The 25,109-nt window shown below is 32.5% G+C and overlaps 1 protein-coding gene and 1 pseudogene across 1 annotated transcript in view; both read right to left on the bottom strand.

Annotated features, from left to right (window-relative positions):
- Positions 1 to 25,109, bottom strand: part of LOC138317698 (uncharacterized) — a 182,734-nt gene that overhangs the window by 110,779 nt on the left and 46,846 nt on the right. The window lies entirely within an intron of this gene.
- Positions 4,281 to 12,509, bottom strand: LOC138320142 (uncharacterized; annotated as a pseudogene).

Below are 25,109 nucleotides of genomic sequence, written 5' to 3'. Positions count from 1 at the left end.
CCTGACTATACTTTGTCATAAGAATACCATTCTTGTGTAATTAAAAGACAATACCACACATCCACATTTAAACCGAGTAAGTTTATTTGTGTAAGATACATAAAGATAATAAGCAAAATCAAAGGAAATATAGAAAAAAAGCAAAACTATCAGAACTTGCCAATTTGGGAAGATATTTGTTTATAAACCGGTCCCCTACACCGTTACATAGCTCTCGCTAGGTAAACACACAGCAGTTTACTTTTGTAATTCAATAGCTTGTTACGCCATTTTGATACTTATTCATAAACATTTATGCTAAGTAACATGATCATTGTGACATTTACACTAATGTAAAGTTTTATGATTATATAACGAAGTGTCAAACAAAGGTTTAGCAGGGAAAATCATTGGAAGTCATATATTGAATCGCGGTTAACATAGATTTAATAATAAAACAAAATATAATAACAAGAGTAATAAAAAGTATATACCCTATCATGTATATACGCATACCTATCGGGTGAATTGCTGTCTACGGGTTAGGTCAATGACACTCATGCCGCCTTCATGAGACTGTATTGGCAATGCTAAACCCATGCATTTAGCCTCGTGACGTCACGGAGTCATCAAAATTACTATTTTTAATATATATATATTTTTTCACAAACTAAGACTGGATTTACTATAATAGATGCAAAGAACGTAATTTTTGTTGAAAATCTCACGTATTTTTTATGAATGAGAAACTTGACTTGCCAGGGATGTGCTAGTCAAATTTCATTTCTGTGGTTTTTCTTCGAATTTATTCAAAATGTGGATATATCATAGCGTAAATTGCAATATGAAACGTCGATGGTATAAAAGAAAATCCCTCTTGTATATGTTGATATGAAAGATTGGCGATTTTTACCCTCGGACTCACACAATGTTGCAAGTCTCGGGATTTGTCAATATATTGTGACACCCTATCCTTCATATCCACATATGAAAGAGTCTAGTAATTATAACCAGCAAATGAAATTGTATTTACATCTTATTTAAATTAAAACTAATTTGATAAAAAATAATGTTATTTAACAGCTACTAAAATGTATTTCAAGCATTTTTTTAAGTTACATCATCAACAAGAATATGCCGGGTGTAATTACGTGGTCTACTCCTTGTTTCAGCATTAGAGACCATCATTGGAATGCCATTACAATACACATTATGTAACAACAAAGTCGTCACAATGCATTTAGTCATTATCGGCGCTTGGGTAATAAACATGCAGTATAAACAGGTGTATTGTGTTTGCCATTTGCCAGACCTTTATGACCAAAAATAATTCATTTTTTAATTTAGACATTTAGACAATATTTTGTTTTTTTGCTTATTTGTCAATATGGCCCTGTTCAGGACACATATATACAGTGGACAACAATACACTATAATTTAAATGACAATACGGATAGATAAGACAAAACAGGTTAAAAAACATTGAAAATGATACTTGTATACACTGTAAATCAGAAGAGTATTGTTATTTACAGTGATATAAGTTTTAATCTAGATTCTGTAAAATCACATATTTAGCGATTCAGGGAACATGGGTGATCGGATATCCTAAACCTAAAACAAGCATTCTTGTTTTATGTCAATGTAATTAATAAGTTTTTTAGCTTATATTTGGAAACAATAGAAAAACAAAGTGATACTTTGATAATAATAAAAGAATAATCAGCACGACTATGCTGATCCACATGGGTCAGATCAAATTGATTTGGAATCTTCTTACCTTCGAGCCTTCTGATTGTATTTACATTATAATAAAATTAAAATTTACCATCAAAGAAAAAAACAATCTAAAATATTTAATATATGAAAAAAATGGTTAATAATTTTATAGTACATTTATTTTATTATCATCACCAATTACAAGAACAATATAAGAATTAAAAAAAGATTTGGAGAGATTAACACTAAATACACGTTTAATTTAATAATAAACAAAGTTTCGCCCTAATCGCACCCAGATGGAAATTGAAAGGAAGTTTAGAATTTTTTTTAGAAGACGGCGGCTATGGCGGTCATTCTTGGATTACCAAATTGGACCACGAAAAATAACAAAATTTCTGTTGGGAACAAACGTCTCAGGATTTATTTCAGGTAAATTCTCAGCCTAATCGCACCAGTGAAAAAACTGGATAAGTAAGGTTCAAAATGTGTTTCAAGATGGCGACCATAACAACATGGCGACAATAACACATTTTAAACGCTCCTTTAATTTTTTTTTTTTAAATCAACCCGAAAAACTAACTAACCACTCTTGTGGGACATATGTCAGGATTATTTGAGGACAAAGTTTCAGCCAAATCCGCACTGATAAGAACTGGAGAAGAAGTTCAAAATGTGTTTTTAAGATGGCTGTTGGATTTCAGTTGAACCCGAAAAAATAACAAAAGCTTAGTCGGGAACATGTCAAGTATTATTTCAGACAAGGACGTTTAATTCAAAAAGAAACAGTCGGTTGAAATGCCAATATAACGAATGATTTTGCTGTTTGTTGTTAACTTGTGTGTCAACTGCATTTGTTGGACAGAATTATTCAAATTATTGTTCGATTGACTAAAATATAATTTATTGCTCTGTCGGCGGTGGAGCATCTTTAATATTGATTCATAACTTTAAATAGGATATCAAATAAAAAAAAAGAAATACTTATGTTTGATAAAAAGAGAATTATTATAGCGTAATTACATTAAGTATTTTACTCGGCCTCATGAGTGATTCTCAGTGACACGTTTGTGCCAGCAGAGGCGACGCTGACGCACGTTATTAACCACAGGGAGTTTGCAGAAGTTGTCATAACTCCGATGTTCAAAGTATCTCCATTAGTTTTGAGAGTGTCGTCTGACTTGACGATATTAATCCTCGAGGAAGCCTTGCGATTTATAGTTATCTACGCTTAGATCTTTCGCAATCGAAAGATGGATAAAATGGCATTTTTGTGATGCGCAATCTTGGCAACTACGTGGATTACTAGGTCGTCAGAATGTTTCTATTAATACACACGATTTTTAATTTCTCCAAAGATTAATGAAAGGGAGGAAATGTTTATAACTGACAGCTCGCCTCAGAGGGTTTAATCGCCACGTTCCACCCAAAGAAAAGACTCGATCGTAGGACGAAAACAGACTCTGACGTAATTGTTTACATATGACAATCAATTCTTTTTTAACAAAGGAAAGGCTCACCTGCTCGGTCCGATACCCGGGCGGTTTTTTTCCCGGTCTTCTTTTTACATTGGTATTTCTATATATAGGTTGTTTCTTCTATTAACTATATATAATACACATTTATATTGTTTAAACATTTTTAACCAAATGTCTATGAAGAAAACAAACATTTTTACACGTTATTGTTGTGTCTAATATTTGTTTACTAAATAGCCAAGTTGTTTCTCTTAATAGAAGTAAACCCTCTAGTGTACGTCTGGCATAGAACTTTTTTTCATACGCACATAGTTCAATAGGACCATGTTTACATGCATGTTATAGAGTAAACAAAAATTGGTAGTACTGACGTATAGTGAAATAGCTAGCTAAGCGTAAATATATTGTAAATGGCTTACTATTCTCCAGATCGAAAAGTTTTATTACTTGTGGCCAGTAGTGATTAATCTGGCATCGTCTTCAATATATATGACGATTTCATAGAGTCCATTGTAGTTGTAATATGTTTTACAAGATAAGCAAACTAACTCAGTGAAGGTTACTGACTTATACTATTTTTGAAGATATATTTTTTCAGTATAAGAGGACCTCTTTGATCCTTGATTACCTTCAATAAATATTATTGTTATCTGGTATGCACAAATAATTCACTTACACTAAGGGGTTAGGTACATTTTTATAACATTGTGATATTATAAATCATATGAATTTCCACACATAAAAAAAAAAACATTGCGACATTATGAATTTGCTGCTGAGAACGAAAAGAATTGGTTGTTGATCGTGACTGTCCTATGTGTTATTTAGCACGTTTATATAAACACATTTTAAAATGATCTGCTTTATTGGAAACGACGATATTTGATTGATAAACATGATTGTTTATTGAATTGTTGAGTGTTTTGCAGTCTTGCGCCCATTCGGCGTCACTAATGGCTACCGGAAAAGGCATTCGGTAACCGACATACGCAATTACGGAAAAAACAAAAAACCCGCAATTCTATTTGGACCAAATACTATCCGTCGTAGGGACTTCTTAAAAAACGCGGGAGACCTGAAGTCACCCTCGCCCAAATAAAGGACTCAATCGGTGCTTGGGGACCGTCGGTACTCCTTTATTCGGCTTTTTAATTTTCGATTAATGCCAGTACCTCTAGGTTAGGCCAAGAGGTGTTGTGAGTGGTCTTACGTTGAACCCACATACTTCCCAGTGTTCCTTTTGTGACGTCACTGGTACTTCCAAATTTGAACACGATGTGATTCGTACCCAAGTGTTTTAGGTCTCTTCGAATATATCCGCTGTTGTACTCAGGTAGTTCTTCAAAGCCTTAAAAAGAAAAAAAGACAAAAAGCTACAATTTAATTAATTAAACTAGAACTTTAATTAAAGTCGTACGTAGCTAATAATTTAATTTTAAAAAGTTCATATTGTTAACTGTAGAGACAAGTATGTGTATATCTATAATTTATTGAGGCAGTTTATAAAACCGAATAATGTAATTACAAATTCATGTTGAACTGATATAACATCTACTGTCCTTTTGCATAAATTTTCCAATATCTTTAAAAAATAACATACCTGCTTCTCTTTGTAACTATTGTGAACTAGCGTTTGCAAATTTGACCTTTCGTGGGAATCCTAGCCGGATCTGTTAATTCTACAAACAGCGACGTCGACACTTGGATCCAGCTGAGGATTGAATATGGCCCTCTATGAACCTGTCCACATGGAAAACCAACGTAGTTTGTTGAATCGACTGATGGCTGTACGATATCAACAACATTAAAAAAGCGTTTCCGTTGGTAATCCAAAACACGGTGTTGTCGGCGGGATAGCAAATAATACGTGCGCACCATGTCAGGAATCCGATCGAGTTTTGAAATTTCACAAACGGACCTGTGTACCGGCAATAAAGGAAAGAGGATTTCCATGGATATCCGTTTCGAGAGTTGATCGGCCGATATTGCAACCCATTTTAAGTTTTTGGTGGAAGTTAACACTTGGTAGCGAATTGTACCAAACACGTATGAAATAGCCTTCGTGAACATCAACGTCCATGTATTCACCATCTCCTATGTCTAACTGCTTTGGAAACTCTTTCTCCCCTGTAACGGTACGACACCTTTTGTACTACAGTACAGGGAAATGCATGGAATATCCATTGATGTCCTCTCGTCATTCCGGTACTTCACTGGGCTGACGCTTATAATATTCAAATTGCTATGTTCTGCCCAAAGCTTTTCATGATATATTGATATGGCTTTTTCAGCTCGTGTTGCATCTTTACATGATACTGTTTTGCTGTCATTAGAATTTACATTTTCTTTCCTTAGTATATATGTACGGATTTCGAATCATAACTGTGCCGATACCGCCCAACTCGTATGCCGAAGTGTTTGTGATATTGGTCGAGTACACAACAAACACTCTAGTGTGTCCCCATCCATCTTCGCGCGATGTCCTGGAATTACAGCAGTGGGTTTCAATTTCAGAGTGCTTCGATTTCAGTTTTTCGGCTTGGTCTAACATGAACAATGTTTCAATTCGATCACTGAGCGGCAATGTTCGAAAACATAACGTCATGTTATCCTCACTAGAGAGTTTAATCAGTGAGCAGACCATCTCTGTTCTATCCAGGTACGTAGCTAGGTATAGCGCCGTGGCCGTTTGTACCCAAGTCCTTGTTAGATCCTCTCCAAATACAGGTTGACATATTTCACATTCCGCATCCCACTCAATACCGTGCCATTTCGTCATACATTCGATCATTTCTGTTGAACCATATACAGCCACGATATGGAGTATGTTGGCCTTCCTCGATCCTAAGAACTCCCTTTCCAGGGCATTAAACGCTGCTATGTCTCCTTTCTTCACAATGTCGACGATGCTTTTAACATCTGCAATATGCATTACTAAAATAAGTCTAAGATAAAAAGAATTTTAAAAAATGATATTTTGATTATATTTCTTTCCAAATACATCTTTTTGTATAAAAAGACGTACATATTATTTTTGATAATGTGATTGCAATATTACAGGGGTGTGTTTTTGTACAATTAGAATGATATTTCTTTGTGTTCATACCAAGTCTGACTTTCTCAATGGCCAATACCACTATAACAAGGACAAAACGAAAAAAAAAAAATGGTGCCAAACCCCGACGTTATCATGACGATAAGGACATTGACGTTGCGTATTGATTCGGGAAAAAAATCCCTTGAAAAATCACTAGAATGGTGGGTGCGTTTTAAACAAAGATTATAAAACAGATTAAAAATCAATATATGTCTTGATGTCACTATTTAAAAAAATAAAACTACAATGAGCAATATATTGAGATATTTGGAATAATGCTAATATTAATTTAATTCAGATAACTCATTCAGGTACTAATTAGGCATACATTTCCGTGATTTTACTTATTTTTACAATAAAACAAATTTAGTTGTGGCGCAGTGATATCTTATCTACTATACTAGTTTACCCAATGACAGTGCCGCTTTAAAAATTCCCCGCGAAACCGTTTTATATATATGACGTCATAATACTTGACGTATAATTCTTTCCGTCAATGGAAAAATAATTTCAAACATCTAACTAATAGAAATGAGTGCAATATATGAATTTAAACTATAAAGCAATATCTTCAAAACTGTATTTACTTATTTTCAATAAGTGAGAGTGTTCACAGAATTTATGACTTCTTTGAATAATTAAATAGCTACATTACCTATAGTCAACTTAATATGTTTAATATTAAGGGTGTACACCTGCATTACACTTTTTTTTTCTCATATGGATTTTGGGAAATAGGCATCCATACCATAAAAGAAAAGGAAAGACAAATATGTGTCTGAGTGCTCGTTTTTGAGCTATTACAACTCAGAGACACCTAATTGACAAAATATTGGATATTATGGGAATTTTGCCGTTATGACTATATACACGAGATTTTAAAACCATAATTTCGTTTTTGAGTGTGATATGTATGGATATATGTAGAATTCTCCAATGATCTTCTGTTAAAATATACCATTTACAATTAATAAGAATCATCATTAAATGCTACCCTATCCTTTAATTTTATTTTTCTAAAATCCACTATTTTTAGTCATGTTTGCCAAATTTAAACCCTTCATAGAAAAAAAAATCGTATTAAACTTTTGGAGATATTTTGCAAATTAATAAAGAAAAAGTTTATCCTTCTAAATCTGGCAGAAAAATTGGGGGTCCGTGTGCTTACTTTTTTGCAACATTTAAGTATGTGTTATTTTTCAATATTTTAGAGTAACAAATAAAAGCGTTCAACTTACCATTAATTGTAAAAATAAAGCGACAATTTTTATAATTTCACACATTAATGCAAATATATTAATTACCACTCAGTAAAGACTTACAGCAAAAAATCATTCGATACAGCTAAAACTGCTGGCGAAGTGATGATTTAAGTAAAATCATTTCAAGTAAAACTTTTTATTAGATCTACTGAAACTGAAAAGGGTTATTACTTATAACTTAATATCCCCGTATAAAAAAGGGTTTTATTAATAATTGATGGGTATTTTTTGACAAGTTTCGCATCTGGTGAATTGTATTAAAAATCTCATAACTTCCTTGGGACTGAAACCTCAGCAGCTATCCCGCCCCACCCCCTCCCACCCACCCACCCCCAATTTATAAAATGAAGATATCTTATCGTTTCAATACAAAGCATAAGAAACTAATATCGCTCAGTAGTTTGTCACTTTTTTAATATTATTTGTTTATGACTACAATTCTTTTACCACGCTATATATCATCTAATAATTTTAGAAATAAAATAAAAAGAAAACCCCTGTTTTTATCAAGGTTGAAACGAGCCAAAGGTTTTCCATATGACAATTCTAGTATAGGAAATTCAAAAAGCTATATCGTAAAAACGCAGGTGTTTTTTTTAACGGTTTTACCTCCGTCTTCATTACCTTGTCCGCGTGAAGTGATTTCGTATTTCGAAATAGCAGATGTCTCGTCACTGTCGTGCATTTCGGTTATATAATGTAATACTCTCTGAGAAGAAAAAGAATGTGACAAAAATGAACATACCTATGACATATTTTCTACAAATTTTTCACAAACGACCTAATACACAAAATGAATCTCTTGACGAAAAGCTAATCGCATATCGCTACATCTACATAAGATTTTGATGAAATGTTTTGTGATTTTAAAACTGCACTCAATTATACAAAATTTATTTAGATAGTCTGAATAACTTATGTATTTATTTTATATTATTACAGTAGATATTTTCCAATACTGTTCATGTAGTATTCAATGCACTCTTATATGAATTTATCCTGCAACTGTCCCACATACTGACCGATAACTACTGCGGGTCAACTTGTGCTTTATCCGTCAATACGAAATGCTTTATCCGTCTATACGATCACGTGAATTTGTTCCTTATCTGACGGAACTTTTTTAACTTGACCCAGAACTTGAACCTTCCTGTGAATGAAACGTCATTCCGTCCCGCTAGAACGTGACGTCACATTCCCCGGAATGACGCCATTTTTACGATATCGAAAAACTCGTATGGCGTTGTCGTCTTTTTCCCGGCTCATAGCAAAGGTATGTATTGTAAAGTAATTCTTAAATGGATATTTATTGTTTTTTGAATATTTCATTTTGTTTCAGTGATATTACACACTGAAAAGAATTACAGATATTGTTTGTAAATGCGCGTATTTATTTCCCACGAGAGTAAAAAGTTACATTCTCATTCAGTTTAATGAATGAATCTTTACCTCCACATCAAAGAAGCGTCTCGCTTCGAGCAAAACTAGGTAAATAAGTGTCAGTTTGCTTTCGTTTTGAATGTCTGAATGGTTGCAGGATAAACAGAATACACAGCGAGTATCTTACAATACATGTTTTTTTTGGTGCTCGACATGGAAAGCCATGTATTGTAAGATACTTACCATGTATTCTCTATATGTTTACACTTCATGGTTCCGAAAGTAGTATCATCGGAAACCCACCAGCCAACGCTTAATAATGTTCACGGCCTCCTGTGTGCATTACATGTTATGATATTATAGGGATATATATGCCTAGCAAGGGCAGTAATGATCAGCCTTTCACAGCAGACCAGTAAACTGGAAAAATACCCCGTTTAATTCAGATTCTGATGAAAAAATTTCCTTTGATGTGCAAATACCTTAGTCATTTATCTATTCAAATTAGATTTTCAGGCGGAGCAGACCAAGAACAAGGTTTTCATTTGCCAATTTAATGTTCTTTTGTGTTGAAGTGTTCAGTTCCATCGGGAACCATTACCTTATCACTCTATTACATTGAGGACATATGATTGTTTTACAATATATAACAAAACACAAAGTGGGTGAATGGATGGGATGGCCAATCAGAACAGCTTTCAGAATCTAGAAATGAAATATTGGATGTGTGATAAAGTGTTTGAATAATCATATGGACATCGTTTGGATGACAATATGCTTATGGTTAATTCTACCACAGAATGATGATCACCAGCAAAACAATTTATCTGGTCACCAGATCAGGATTTCCTTTTGCTTAGTCCTAAAAACAGCTCAAATAAACAACAATCTTTATCACATCTTATTGATATATTCTGACCAGACAAAACACTATCGGTTCTTTCTGTCAAATGTATAAGGACATGCAAGCTATTTCTTATACAGCCTGTTTCAGAATGAAATAATTTAGCAACTATCATGATTTACTTAAATGTATGATATCTGATGGAAGGATTCAGATTCGAGTGTTTAAATATAATAGTATCCATTGGGTTGAAGCTTTTTCTAACATGGTTACTTTCGTTTGGTCAAATATACTGCCACCAGATGAAGTAAAACCTATTTGAACCTGACGGGCAAAACATATCCCAGGATCGACTAATCACGTAGCTGATAGATTGTCTCGTTTTCAGTTTCAGGAAGCTCGCAAATTGGCTGCGTGGCTAAATTCGACTCCTGTTTCAATTCCTCCATTAACTTCTTACGTGATGCCGACCATTCAGTTAAAGCTATCACAGTGAAAATAGTGAATTTCAAACATTCTTCAAACCAAACAATTACTCTAGAAATCCCAATCAAGGCAAATAAAAACTATTGCCCTGTTTTAGCTCTGCACAGTTACTTACAAATGAGTAAACACAGAAGTGTTTCAATTTTAAGATAAGGCACCACTTACTTAATCCCTATTCTGTAAGTCGTTGAAGGCAGTGAATTTTTTGCAACTGGACACCAGAATGTACATGGGTCACTCATTCAGAATAGGGTTGCAACTTGCAACTTCTGCCAGTCAGTATCCGTCAAACAATTTTGCAAAAATATGGCCGGTGGAAATTGGATGTTGTTCGCTCTTACATTCGCATAGGATTTTTCAAATAAGGATTCCTTGTCTAATTGTTTTAATTCAGTTTTTGTTTATCTGATCTGCACTGGGCCCATTTTCCATGCACAATCTGTTTTATGTGGAAGGTCAATACAGCCTGCTTCCTTTTTAGTTCATAATTTTTTTTTGTTATTTAATCTGTCACCTTCGTAAGTTTTATGTGGAAGGTCAATACAGCCTGCTTCCTTTTTAGTTCATAAATTGTTTTTGTTATTTAATCTGTCACCTTTGTAAGTTTTATGTGGAAGGTCAATACAGCCTGCTTCCTTTTTTGTTCATTGTATGTTTTTTTATGTATCTGACATCTTTTTGTCATTTTGTATGGAAGGTCAGTACAGCCTGCTTTTTTTGTAAAATATGTTGCTTTCCGTGTCTAAGATTGTACCTTAGGACGTTCAGTATCCATGTAAGGCAGTTTCACGGACTTAGATTAAATTATGCCGATAAACTGTAATATTTTTAAAATGTAATGAAACTATATCACAATAATAGAGTGTGTGCATTTTCATCATCGTATTTGAAGTACACTCTTATTTCTGTGCTACATGTACATACTATATATCTATAACATTAACTTTTAGAGTTTATCCTTTAATTATAGCCTTCCCTGTAAATGCATATATCTTAATGCATTGTACTCAGACACATCCACAATTAACCGGCATCTGTTTATCTTAATGCACCAGCTCAACAAGGGGAAGTATGTAAAATTAGTAAACTGATAACTACAAAACTATTTATTGTTCTAAATAATTATTTCTAGAAATCTGCACATGCATGGATGTGAAAAATATAACATCAATCATGTTAGACAATCATTCACAATCACCAAAGTCTTAATGACTTGCAAAACATTTTAATATGGCTTCTGATCAATGAAACCAATTTTTTTCAACAGGGATACAAAATTCTGATTCACAGACTAATTACAATGTTTACCTTTACTTGTGTCAGAGTGCTAAACTATTTGACAAATCGATTTCATTCTTTTATCGCCCGTAAAATAGAAACAAACTGAAAAGCAATCTAACACAAAGACATAGCGAACAACACCGCCTGTCTTATACATCGTATATCATACATGAACATGTCAAATGAGACACCATCATTCAATGAAACACAGATCTGGAATGAAAAATATCGCCTATTATGTACCGATAGGCTCAAATACTGAATTCTAATATATGATAACAACTTTACACACGTTACATGGTACACTAAGTTATGGGACTGACCTATATACCGTATACTGTTACATTCGTCTGTTGAATATACCAGATGAATTAGGAAGCTATGTTCAAAAAATTCATTCATGCTTGTAACAGTTATTGGGCTTAAATAATTGTATTATCATATCATAACGTAAATAGTGATGTCCCAGTTTTTGACATTATCTCTGATTGGCTGAAAATACAGAGTAATAATTTCGTAGTAAAAGAGCCCTGTAAAGCAGTTTCATGTATTTAGATTGAAAATATCATAAACAAACAAATGAAATGTCGTACTGACTAAGGCATAGCATTATACATTATATATCGAACAAAGGAGACACTTTGTAAAATAACGAAAAGCATGAGTGGGGTTTACACCTTTGACCTAAATCACAAGGTAACGGTGACCTTAGACTGACATAGTATATGTATATTTGCTGTTGTTCTTTTGCTTTAGTGATATTAGAGACTAACTATAATTTCAAACTTACGATATATGTCATATTTTTTTCCATATACTTACCACTGACTCGGCTGTATGTCCAGGAAAAATTTGTGAACCCGTCATTGGCTGTTATAAGTAAAAAAGATCTTTCATAAGAAGCAAAAACTAGAGGTGTTGATATACAACCTTATTATGTACCGATAAATCCGACATTATCTCATAACCCCTTTCCTTATGTTACATGGTACTCTATAAGCTGTATACTGTTTGCATTAATTTATTAAATATACCTGATGAATTAGGTAGCTATGTTCAAACAATTATCTTATGCTTGTAACAAGTATTTTCATTGGCTTAATTATGTTATCATCTCATAACGTAGATATTGATGTCCCCGTTTGTGGCAACATCTCTTATAGGTTGAAAATAAAGTATAATTATTTCATAGAAAAAGTGTCCTGTGATGCAGTTCCACGGGCATAAATTGAATTATGTCAAGTGGACTTTGATATATTTTGAATATTACTATCAGTAATTGCATATATCATAATGCTCAGTTACACCAATTGACTACATGTATTCATTCAATTGTAAGCAATGTACTAGGACGAATTCACAATTAGCTAGCTGTTCATCTAAATGCACCAATTCAACATTGGCATTCTCAAACTAATGAACACGTTAGTAATTGACAGCAAGGGTGTGTAAAAATAACAAACTGATTAGTAAACTGATAACTACACAACTGTTTTTGTTTTTGGATATAGCAAAATCGATAACAATAAATTATTTCTGGAACTTTTCAATTACATGGATGTGAAAACATATAACACTAGGGACCCATTCTGTTAGTAAATTATTCACATTCAGCAAACTATATAGCATTTGTAAACATTTTAATAAGGCTTGTGATCAATAAACCAAATCGCAACAGGGATACAAAATTCTGATTTCGCAGAATATTCATTATATATATTCATTTGTGTTTTAGTTAAATGTGATATGGTCAGATATTTGTCAAATCGAATCCATTCCTTTATCGTCCCCAAAAAAGAATCTGAAAAGCAATCTAAACGATTGATAACAATCGATAACAATCAATTATTTCGTAAACTGTAACACTAGGGACCCATCCTGTTAGACAATTATTCACAAATACCAAACTATAAGTTACTTGCAAAACATTTTAATATGGCTTCTGATCAATGAAACTAAGTTTCAACAGGGATACCAACTTCTCATTTCACTGACTGATAACAATTTGTACCTTTACTTGTGTCAGATTTAAACGTGATATGTTCAGATATTTCACAAATCGATTTCATTCTTTTATCGTCCGAAAAATAAATACAAAACTGCCTGTACTGTATTTCGACAGTACACAGTAAATAAACATGTTCAAATGAGACTCGGGAGTGATTAACCATTAGCTTAGTGGATGGTTAAGAACGAACTTCTTAGATTTCGATTATGACGCGCATTTATTTGTGCGAATCTATGTTAAGTTGTGTTACGAGTTTTGATTGAAGAATAAAGGTTCACAAAATTCATCACTCTCATGTATATTGACACTCTGTGTGAGACAGTCGTAGGTTTCTTTGATGTTTGTGCTTTTACTTGAGTATGAGTATTAAAGACAATTTATTGATTTCAAATTATGGCGGATGTGAAGTCATATATGAAATATTACTTTTTCTACTTAATGGATAACGTTTAATGTCCATATACAAGAATTTCCATTTTGCTGAAACACTGTTGTCATCAACTCATAACTTAAAAAATGATGTACACGTTTGGGACCAAGGGAAATTATCCATTTAAATATTCCAAACTAAAAAGATCTCTATTTTAGACTAGCTACGGACACTGTTCTAGAATCAGTTACGACTGCAGTGTGACCAACATTAATGCAATGCCTTTCGGTATATCTGATAATACCAACTGATGAATCGCTAAAACGCCAAATAAGCTAATATTATAGATATTGTTCTAAATCGTTTAACACAACGAATATAAATTTAAAAAGCCCCATGAAATTACACACGCTCCATAAAAACGTTCAAATCGATAATAGACTGGATAAAATGCAGCTTTTTAATATCTCTGGAGAACTGTTGGCAGAGTGATCTGCATTTGGTCTACGGTAGTTTTGGATTCGTGCATATTTCTAAGTGTGCATAATCAAAATTTAAGGGAAAAATAATTCTACAAAACAGACGGGGATAAAGAATAATCTAGCTAATATTTATTTAACCATAGAAATACGAATATACGGGGTGTAGTAATGGGGGATACTGCCGGCTTATATCGGAATAAACAGGGGGAAATCAGTTAGCAAAAAGTGTCCCTAGAAATATATATATAAACAAATCATTCGAGTGTGGGGTGTTTAGAGAGTTAGCTAGCCAATATTTCCACCCTAGCAATATTTGATTGAAACATATTTTATCACGTAATTATTATCAACAATGGGATAGGGCACAAATTCCGACGGGCGGATATGAATCCTAACTATGTATCGATAGTCTCACATTAAGGATTTCAATATCTGACAAACCCTATACATAAGTTACACATTACTCGGGTGTTGTAGTTGTTACGCCGCTCGCGTTTCACCTAGCCGGCCGGGGTTCGAATTCCGGCATGGACGTGAAAAGGTTATTGGTCACATGCCCGCTTACATCCGGGCTTTGAAAGTGAGTTCCATAAGTTTCTCAATCGATGCAAAATAAACAAAGTTTATATTTTATACACCGTGATTGATCGTATATGTTGTATGGTGTTGAATCCGAGTATTGAATATGAGTTATTCATTTATGTTTAAATGGTTTAAATAAAAAATAAACCACGTTTAATGATTTGGCAACACTTTGTGACGAATGATCTAGAACCTTTTAGAGCACAAAAGGGGAATTCGAAATAAAGCCCATTATGAAACACTACGGAATTTCTACAGTTGAGAGGTATATCTATGTGTATAATGATTATATTTCATTTTATTTTTTTTTTTTTAATCTAATGTTTAAGAAATTAAAAAGTATGTATGGTTATACTGAATGAATATTCTGGAGAGGACCTATATAGGCTTTGCCTGTTGTCCAATCCATTTAGCAATACATTAATATAATATCTTTCTCTGTGATTCATGTATATCTTGTATTCGTTAATAAAATATTTTGAAATGAAATATATATTTATATAGGTAATCTTCCTCAATATAAAAATTAAATAAGCTGTGTTATCTATTCATGTAAATGATTAATAAAACAAAAGAGAAGCATGAAAGGTACTCCAGGTAATTCATTTCTACGTATGTATAAAAAGCTACAAATAGATCCTTAATGTGATGATTTATTTAACTGATTTTCATATCAGTTAGCAGTATTGTGGATTTAGATAATTTAAATACCTGGTACCGTATGTGTTTCCAATTCGTAGAATAGAGTTCTCTTTTTATTAGTTTAACGTCCTATTAACAGCCAGGGTCATTTAAGGACGTGTCAGAATTGATGGTGGAAGAAAGCAGGAGAACCGGAGAAAAACCACCGGCCAGCTGTCAGTACCTGGCAATTGCTCCACATCGGATTCGAAGTCGTGACTCAGAGGTGGACGGCTTGTGGTAATATGTCGGGACATCTTTACCACTCGGCCACCGTGGCCCCACGAATAGAGTTCTCATAAAAGGTCTCATAAATGTTATGATAATTAGAAAGATTGGCACCTAATATAACCCATTACCCTAATTGCCCAAAATGAAAGTCCAATCAGCATTTTACATTTTCAAGGCATTTCTTTATTAAAGCATTATATTGTTAAATATCTGGTGTAAGTGTGATCAGATGACTTAAAAGGGTATGTGTGTTTTGAATTAAAAACGTTATATTCTTTTAATGTTCACATGAACAGTTTTCATTGGGATTGGATAAAGGGAGGTAATTGGCTTATTTGTTTATTTTTTTAATATTTTTTTAAATATTTGATGCCGGGTCATTATGAAACGATATAATCCATGGATATCAAATGAATTCTGATTATTTTAACTTGATCAATGCAGTAGTGTTATTTTGTTGTTTTTTCTCTGTAAAAAAACTGTTTGACATTTCTTGTTCTCTAAATTGTATGTATTTTAAAGAGATTGAGTGTCCAGCCAGGCGATATTGTCTATTGTTATCATTTTTTTACTTATTTTTCGATAACATGGGGGTAGCTAGCGGATACTTTTACATGATTATCCATAAAAATGCATATTTCAGGCAGCTGCAGGGTAAGAATACGAAACTTGCGATGTCCTATTAACAAATGTTTGAAAATTGTACATGACATCTCTATATCATTGAAATCATGTCACTATTTATAATTATATAAATCAGTTTATATATTGCAGAACATATTAGTGATTAGCTCATATCGAGTATTTATGACGAACTCTTTGCTTATTTGTATGTCATAGGGACAATTACAAAATGCCACATTCAAGTTTTATGTATCCCTTTATTTAAGAAAATGGCAAAGTAATAGCCTAATTATTCTCCATACGCCAGGGTTACTATCACTGACATAATATCTACCCCTGCACTATTTCATAATTGACTGATCGCCAGCTGTCAATCACACCGCATTGTTTGTTTCGACATTGAATAGAATCACGTATGTTTGCGGGTAAGAGCGTGGCTATATTACATGTACACCTGGCAATCGGTCAATGAAACTGCAGGCAACAGAAGACACAGGTAATTTGATCATTTAACGTACATCAAAGAACTTGTATAATGTGGTTCACTGTACATAAATGTTGGTTTGAAGTTGGGTGTCACTTTCTCTGTTATCTTCAAAGGAAGTCTACTTAGGACTGTATCAGTTTTGAGGTCACCTGAGACGAAGTCTCCAGTGACCTATTTTAATCGCCTTTTGTACATCGTCGTGTGTCGTGCGGTGTGCTTCCTGAGACGAAAAACAATCTTCGTCCTCTTCTCCAGAAACACTAAACCAAATTCAATGAAATTTTGCAGAGACCTTTCATGGCCAAAGGTCAATCAAAATTGTGAATTATATGTTCTTCTATGTACCTGAGTTTTTGGGCCAAAAGGATTCATATAGGCTAAAACTTGAACAATCCTCTTCTAAAATTCCGGAAATGGTGGAATCAAATACTCTTCATAAATGTAATCTCGTTTCCATCTGGGGAGAGGTCAAGTTTATTATAATTTATAGGTAAAACACATTTTTGAGCATTATTTGGTCATTTGTAATAGAAAATGAGTCAAATGTTGTCAGAATTATCAATATGATATGGCCATTGAATCCTGTTAACAAATTTTCCATGACTTACCACCAGGGGCCTGAGGAGTGGGTCCGAAAAGGGTTTCTTTTAATTCACAAAATGTTATTTAAAGATTTGAACCAACTTTGCAATGTTCTGTATGTAACTGGGTGCAGGATTTATAATAAATTTATTACCTGCCTCTGTCCTGAGATCGAACTCGGGACCTCTGGAATACTAGTCTGACCCTCAACCGATTGATCTAAAGGGAAATTATCTCTAGCCGAGCAATGTATTGCTGCTAGGGTTACATCAGACACTCAGGTGACTGTCAAGGCCTCTTGGGCCTCTTGTTTTCTTTTGAACTACCTCCGATTTTACTAAGAGATGCTAGTCAATGGGTGTATATTACGTATTGAGAATGTAGCCAAAAATGATTTCTGCAAGCCTGTTATTGGTCAGTTTTTTTCTTCTGAAGTGACTTCAATTTTACTATGAGATAATAAAGGTGTGGATATTACGTCAGTGATAGTAACCCATGGAATGAAGAGGATGTATCTGAAAAGGATTTTTCATTTTCTAATTACCTTCCTTTAATGGTGTTTTTATAGAAAATCAATTAAAATGTATCTTTCAGGTTATCTGCCAGTATATTTTAAAGTGTAATTAGTAATTGTAAAGTGATTTCTATAGTTATGTTTCCATTTAAACAGACATCAAAAATTAAAAATATATAATTCCTGTGTTGTAGCTACCATTCATAAGGCATCATAAATAATTATCTGACCATTTGCTTGATTTTCATTGTGACACTTTATGATTTCCACTGTGACAGTTATGATTTTCACTGTGACAGTTTATGATTTCCACTGTGACAGTTTAAATTATTAAACCTTGTAGTTTTCAATAGATAACGGAGGAAAAATAGCATGCCATTTTATCGCACGATAACGGCACATATAACTTTAAACTAAAGTTTTTGTTGTTTAGGTCACATGTCATTAAAGTCTGTGTTTGACACAGCAGATTTTAGGATTTTTGATTTGGAAGATTTGAAACTCTCTTATTTAAAACTGGAAATGTTAAAGAGCTTAAAATTTGTTCATTGTCATTGCCATATTTATTCAAATATCCGATTTTTTAAAGCACAAATATAGTATCACTTTACATTGTTGAAGTACATTATATACTTATCTTAAGAATATGATTATGAGTTGTCCGGATTAATTTGCAGACAATACGTGCCCGGAGAGCATATTATTGTGACGCTTAATTAAACGATAGCGAGAGGACCGATCTCTATTGTTTAATTAAGCGTCAGAATAATATGCTCTTTGGGAACGTATCGTCTGCAAATTGATCCGGACAACTTCTTTGATTCAATCTATGACGTTGGTGATATTTATTCTAAAATAGATTCATTGACTTATCTATCGGAGATTCAATGTTAATAATGAATGTAAGTTACAGCTAACTAGTAATAAAAAGAAATCATTTGTTTCCATTTTATTTGATTTGGTTTAGTCTTATTTTATAACGTAGAAATGACGTCATTGTTTGTATCATCGTTTCCGATTGACTGAAACTACTTTTGAATTAATTCATAAGAAAACAACTATCCACACAATTTGATCAAAAGTTTCACGGGATTACATTGAATTATACAGATCGACTTAAATTCAAAATTTATGTGATGGAGCTTCGTCAAAAAATTAATTTGTAATTTCATCAAAAACGTATTTGACTAGCACGTTTCCAGTTCAGCAATTGTCATCTTTCGATGACAATGTAAATCAAAATATACACAATGTATAATGATTGGGTAACAAATTGTAGCCATCTAGAAATATCTAGAATTGATATTTAATAAGGGTTATCAAATTGAATGATCTTGAACCTTCTACAGCACAACGGAGGGATTTGATGTACAGCCTTTTTTGAAACTATCCGAAATTCTCTTGTAGTTCAGAGGTATTTATAGAAATTCAAAAGTAAATATAGTTCTGCTGAATACATATCCTGTATGGGAAACTTGATGCTATGCAATAAAACATTACTATTACTCTTCTAAATTTTAAACAACGTCAGAGCTACAAATACAAAGATGTAATTATGATACACGTAAGGGCGGTGCTTTTATTTAGACAGTAAGATAAGGTATACTGTACACGTCGATTATCGGACAATGAGAACTATGAAAAATACAGTATGATGATGCATCTTATACTGTACATGTATCTGGAAATCAGAGTTAATAGGAAAACTGTATCTTAATCCTCGTATCATTAGTATGGTCATTTTGATATTTACTGATTTTATTACCAATTTAATTTTTACTGAAATACTACATTAGATTACAAAGACAAACCAATTCAAATAATAAAACAATTGTAGCATTTTGAATTAGGTCGATGCATGTTTTTATTGACAAAAGAAAAATTATCAGCCTCGGACTACGTCCTCGGTCGATAATTTTTCTTTGGTCAATAAAAAAAATGCACCAACCTCATCTAAATGCTATAATTGTATAATGTTAAAATGTTTAAATGGAAATATAAACCATGTATAATGATTTGCAACACTTTGTGGTAAATGATCTTGAACCTTCTAGAGCACAAAGTGAGAATTCTAAGTGTAGCCGAGTATGAAACAGTCCGGAATTATGTTACAGTTGAGAGATATTCTATGTGTACAATGGCTATATATCATTTAATGTTTAAAAATAAAATTTATGTTTCAGAAATTAAGTTGATATAGTTATGCTCAATGAATCTCCTGTGGGGAAACTTTTTGTTGTGTAATATAGAATTACTTTTGAATAAAGTTTGATTTTGAACCAAAACGACCTTTCTACACACTTTTTATATGGCGACTATATTAAGACTCTGTTGGTAAATGCATTTTTTGTAAATCAACTAGTTTCTCTATACAAATACTTATCGGAGGTTGTGATGGTGATGAAGAATCACTTTCCATCTGTAAAGTAAACCGTCTTTGTTGACATATTATACGACATCACACTTTCATCAAGTAAACGAATCAGAAATCGTTAAGTCTTATATAATGACTTGTTATGCTTTTATTGATATACCTACCTCGTATATGTCGCTATGTTGACAAACAAGTGATAAAAACAGTTCCGACGAAAACTTCCGATGATTAGATATGAATCCTAACTATGTATCGCTAGTCTCATATAAAGGAATTTTATATCTGATAGACCCTTTACATAAGTTATATGTTACTATATAGAACGAGAATGACCATATATGTTGTTATATATGTGAGTTTGTCATTCATGTTTATATGGTTAAAATGAAAATATAAACCATTTATAATGATTAACAATATTTTGTGGTAAATGATATTGAACCTACTAGAGCACAAAGGGAGAAATCGAAGAATATCCGAGTATAAACAGTCCAGAATTATGTTACAGTTGAGAGGTATTCTATGTGTACGTTGGTTATATATCATTTTATGTTTAAAATAAAATTAATGTTTCAGAAATTAAGTTGATATGGTTATGCTGAATGAATCTCCTGTGGAGGAAACTTATTGTTGTGTAATACAGAATGACTTTTGAATAAAGTTTGATTTTGAACCAAAACAACCTTTCTATACACTACATTAAGACTCGGTTGGTAAATACTTTTTTTTTGTATATCAACTGGTTTCTCCATACATATACTTACACGAGGTTGTAATGGTGATGAAGGAATATCTTTCCCCCAGTAAAGTAAACCGTCTTTGTTGACATATTATACGACATCACTCTTTCATCAAGTAAACGAATCAGAAATCGTTAAGTCTTATATAATGACTTGTTTTGCTTTAATTCTTACACCTACCTGATACTTGTCGTTATGTTTACAAACAAGTGATGAAAACAGTTTCAAAGAAAAATTTCGATGAGGTGATATGAATCCTAACTATATATCGAAAGTCTCACATAAAGAATTTCCATATCTGATAAACCCTTTAAGTAAGTTACATGTTACTCTATACAACGTGAAGGACCATATATGTTGAATCCGAGAATATAATTTAGGCATTTATATTTTAATGGTGTATATGAAAATATAGGCATTTATATTTTAATGGCTGATATGAAAAATATAGGCATTTATATTTTATTGGTTTGTATGAAAATATAAACCGTGTATAATGATTTGGCAACACTTTGTTGTAATGATCTTGAACCTTCTAGAACACAAAGGGGTAATTCGAATATTAGCCGATTTTTTTACCGTCCAGAAGTCATTTGTAGTTGAGAGGTATTTGAAGAAATTTTAAAAGATTGAAAAGCATATATGATTATGCTGAATGATTCTCCTGTGTAGGGAACTTGATGCCATGGAATTAACTATTACGTTTGAAAAATATTTGATTTTTAACCTAAATAACCTTTCTAGACACTTTTGATATGGCCATTACATTAAGACTCGGTTGGTAATTACATTGTATGTATATTATCTAGTTTCTCCATGTACTTATCGAACGTTGTACGAAGCAAAGAGACACATTGAATAATTCAGATAGCCATATATATATATATATTATCAATGCATTATCAATGATAATATTAGAATCACTGTATTGAGGAAGGAAGAAAGCTAGCAAAGATCAACATTGTATAGTTTGTTTATGATATATACGATTCAAATATTGTTCACATTCTTTATCTACCTTATACACTTTTACATTTTATTTGATTTGATTTACATATGACAACAAATTAAGTTTCAGAAAAGAAATTATGATCAATTTATCGATTCAATTTATTTAGTAAATTAATATTCAAACTTATAATATATTTTGTAACATTATGTATCAAATAATTCATGAAGAAATTCAGGATTTTAAGAAGCTATTTAATTATATTTGCTTGATCAATTACAGCCATGCGTTTATTTGGATCATACGGTTACATAACAACAAACATGAGAATTAGAACTACGCTTGAAGTTTAAATTTAGAACTTAAAGACAAAAAAGTACGTGTCCATGTGGAGTCAAAAAATAAAATAAACTAAACTCAACGACCATCTTCTAGTACTTTCCCCATGTCTTGATGGCTATTCAAAGATATGAATAATTTAATAATAATTTATATTCGTGAAGAGTCATCAAGACTTGACAAAAATATTTCAGAAAGGTTGATGAGTTTAAATTTTGTATTAGATAATGTTGTTCGAAACCCCATTTTTGTAAATTTCATTTAACTCGACATAACATGTAGCAGTAATTGACTGACTGGTATACTATTCGTTTATGAGTTCGAACATAATTTCCTTTTTAACTTATCTTCGGTTAATGCAAAAGTTACATGTGTCGTATATTTCCTACTCGTTAATCAAGAAGAGCTTTCAATTTATTTGTTCATCATCAAAAGTTTTTAACATATTATAAAAAGTTCAAAACTCATTGAGAATTATTATACTTTCATGTTCATGTTCAACTCTTCAATAATAGTTGAATAATGATTTTTGGCAGTGCTGCCATTAAAGTCACATCAACATTGCATTGAATCGGATACATACAGACCATGAAACCAAATTGTGGTCTACAATTTCATTTCACGTTTTACAGTGTAATTACTAATTTCTACGGGTATGTTTCCATCTAAATTTCAAAATTTCACAGCGCATAATTTCTGTATTGTAGCTAAAGTTTATAAGGCAACATAAATGATTGTCTGTCCATTTGCTTGAATTCACAGTTTAGTTCATTAAACCTGGTGGTTTTCAAACGATTACTGAGGATAAATAGCATGCCATTTTGTCGTTCGATAACTGCATATGTAACTTTGAATACGGTTTTATTGATTTTAGGTCACAGGTCATTAAAGTCTGACTGTTTTTGACTCAGCAGATTTTAGAATTTGATAGTGTCCATAAACCAATTTAAGTCACATAATGTATAAGTACAGTAAAATGTTACTGCTCTCCTGTACTAGTTTTTCCTTGATATATTTTCATATGTATTAATTAAAAAAGAAGATTTTTGAACTCTCTAATTTAAAACCTGGAATTCTTTGCTGCCGTTGAACCCTATCTGTGAACTACTAAAGTACTATACTACTGTAGCTAGTGTACATTCTATTGAATGAAGTGACGCAACAAGATTAATGCGTCCCACTCACTCTACGGTGGCGATGATTGGCTGAACTTGAAGTAGGCGGAGTTAAAATGATTGCAGTTTCATTTGCTGAAAATCAAACGTCAGCTAAATGTTGTGGCTAAATCCTTTATAACCCGTCTACCTTTAGTGTCTATACAAAAAACACATTTCTAACACATCTTCATACAGACGGCTACTACCGCTGGAAAGAGCGATAATTTTCCTTTCAAAATCATCCTACACACCTATATATACAGTCCCGTCACTAAGAATTACCAGCCCCATTTGGAAAACATTTCTCTAAATTTTTGACAATCGACTGATTAAAATTCATGTCACCTGTGCATGCTCGTGGAATATGCATGAGCTAGGCCAAAACTATGATTAAACGTATTGATCATAAACCTTTCTGATTACAAATATTCCATGTGTAATTCAACTTATCTGCTTGTAGAATGGAGAGTTTGAAATCAACTTGATTTCATTTACCTAAAACATAAATCTTTTAATCAATTTTGTAGCTCTAGACTTTCGTTGACAAAAAAGTTCAATTTCCTTTTAACAGTAATTAATTATATTTTTCATGATCATACACATTCGTTTTATTCACAAAATGATATGTCACAAAACAAAATTCTCGGCATTATCTAAAACTTTATATCAAATAATATTAATAATATTAATAATATAAAATTTGCATGACGAGTATAGCCCGGGATATAGATTCATGCGGATTTTACCTAACTGTGCTTGAATACCATTATATTTTTGATTTCTTTTTTTATTTAATATTTGGAGATGGTATCATGCTAGCTTTTTTCAAATGTTTCCATTTTTTAAGCAGATCTTCGCTGCTTATCCGACTTAAATGTTATTTAATAAAGTTAACGATTTTCAAAACCTTATGAATATCAAGTTCATCTAGATTTTAAAAAAATGTGTTTTAATTTATATTATCGCTGAAATTATTTTCTTTACCATAAAAGGTGTTTTGTTACTTCAATTATACATTCGCTGCCACTACAATTCATTTAGGAAATATTGTATCGGTTTATAAGAGAAATCATTACGGTTTTGCGTATACGTATCTGCCTTTCATTTTTAAAACTCCTAGTTTATTAGATTATGACGGGTTTCACGGTACCTTACATATATCGGTATTGCATTTAACACATGAATTGTAATTTGTACCAGTTTATCACAGAAATCCTGGCGGTTTTTAATTTGTAATCATAAAATTATATCCAGTTCAAATTTGAGAGATATAACATATAAACAGACCCCGCGTCTTAATTTTCCTTGTGTCACAAACATTCGCGTACAATTAAAAATTAGATGTTACAGACCTATGCATGTGACAAAATTATAACATTTCAGTATAATTGGCAAAATATACCAAAAAACCAGAGATGTAAGATGGAGATTTCTTACGTAACATGTGTGTGTATCTCCAAACT

The sequence above is a fragment of the Argopecten irradians genome, chromosome 3, assembly GCF_041381155.1.
Source record: "Argopecten irradians isolate NY chromosome 3, Ai_NY, whole genome shotgun sequence".
Classification (NCBI taxonomy): Eukaryota; Metazoa; Mollusca; class Bivalvia; order Pectinida; family Pectinidae; genus Argopecten; species Argopecten irradians.
The sequence above is the reverse complement of the archived record's forward strand: the minus strand, read 5'-3'. Positions and strand labels throughout refer to the sequence as shown.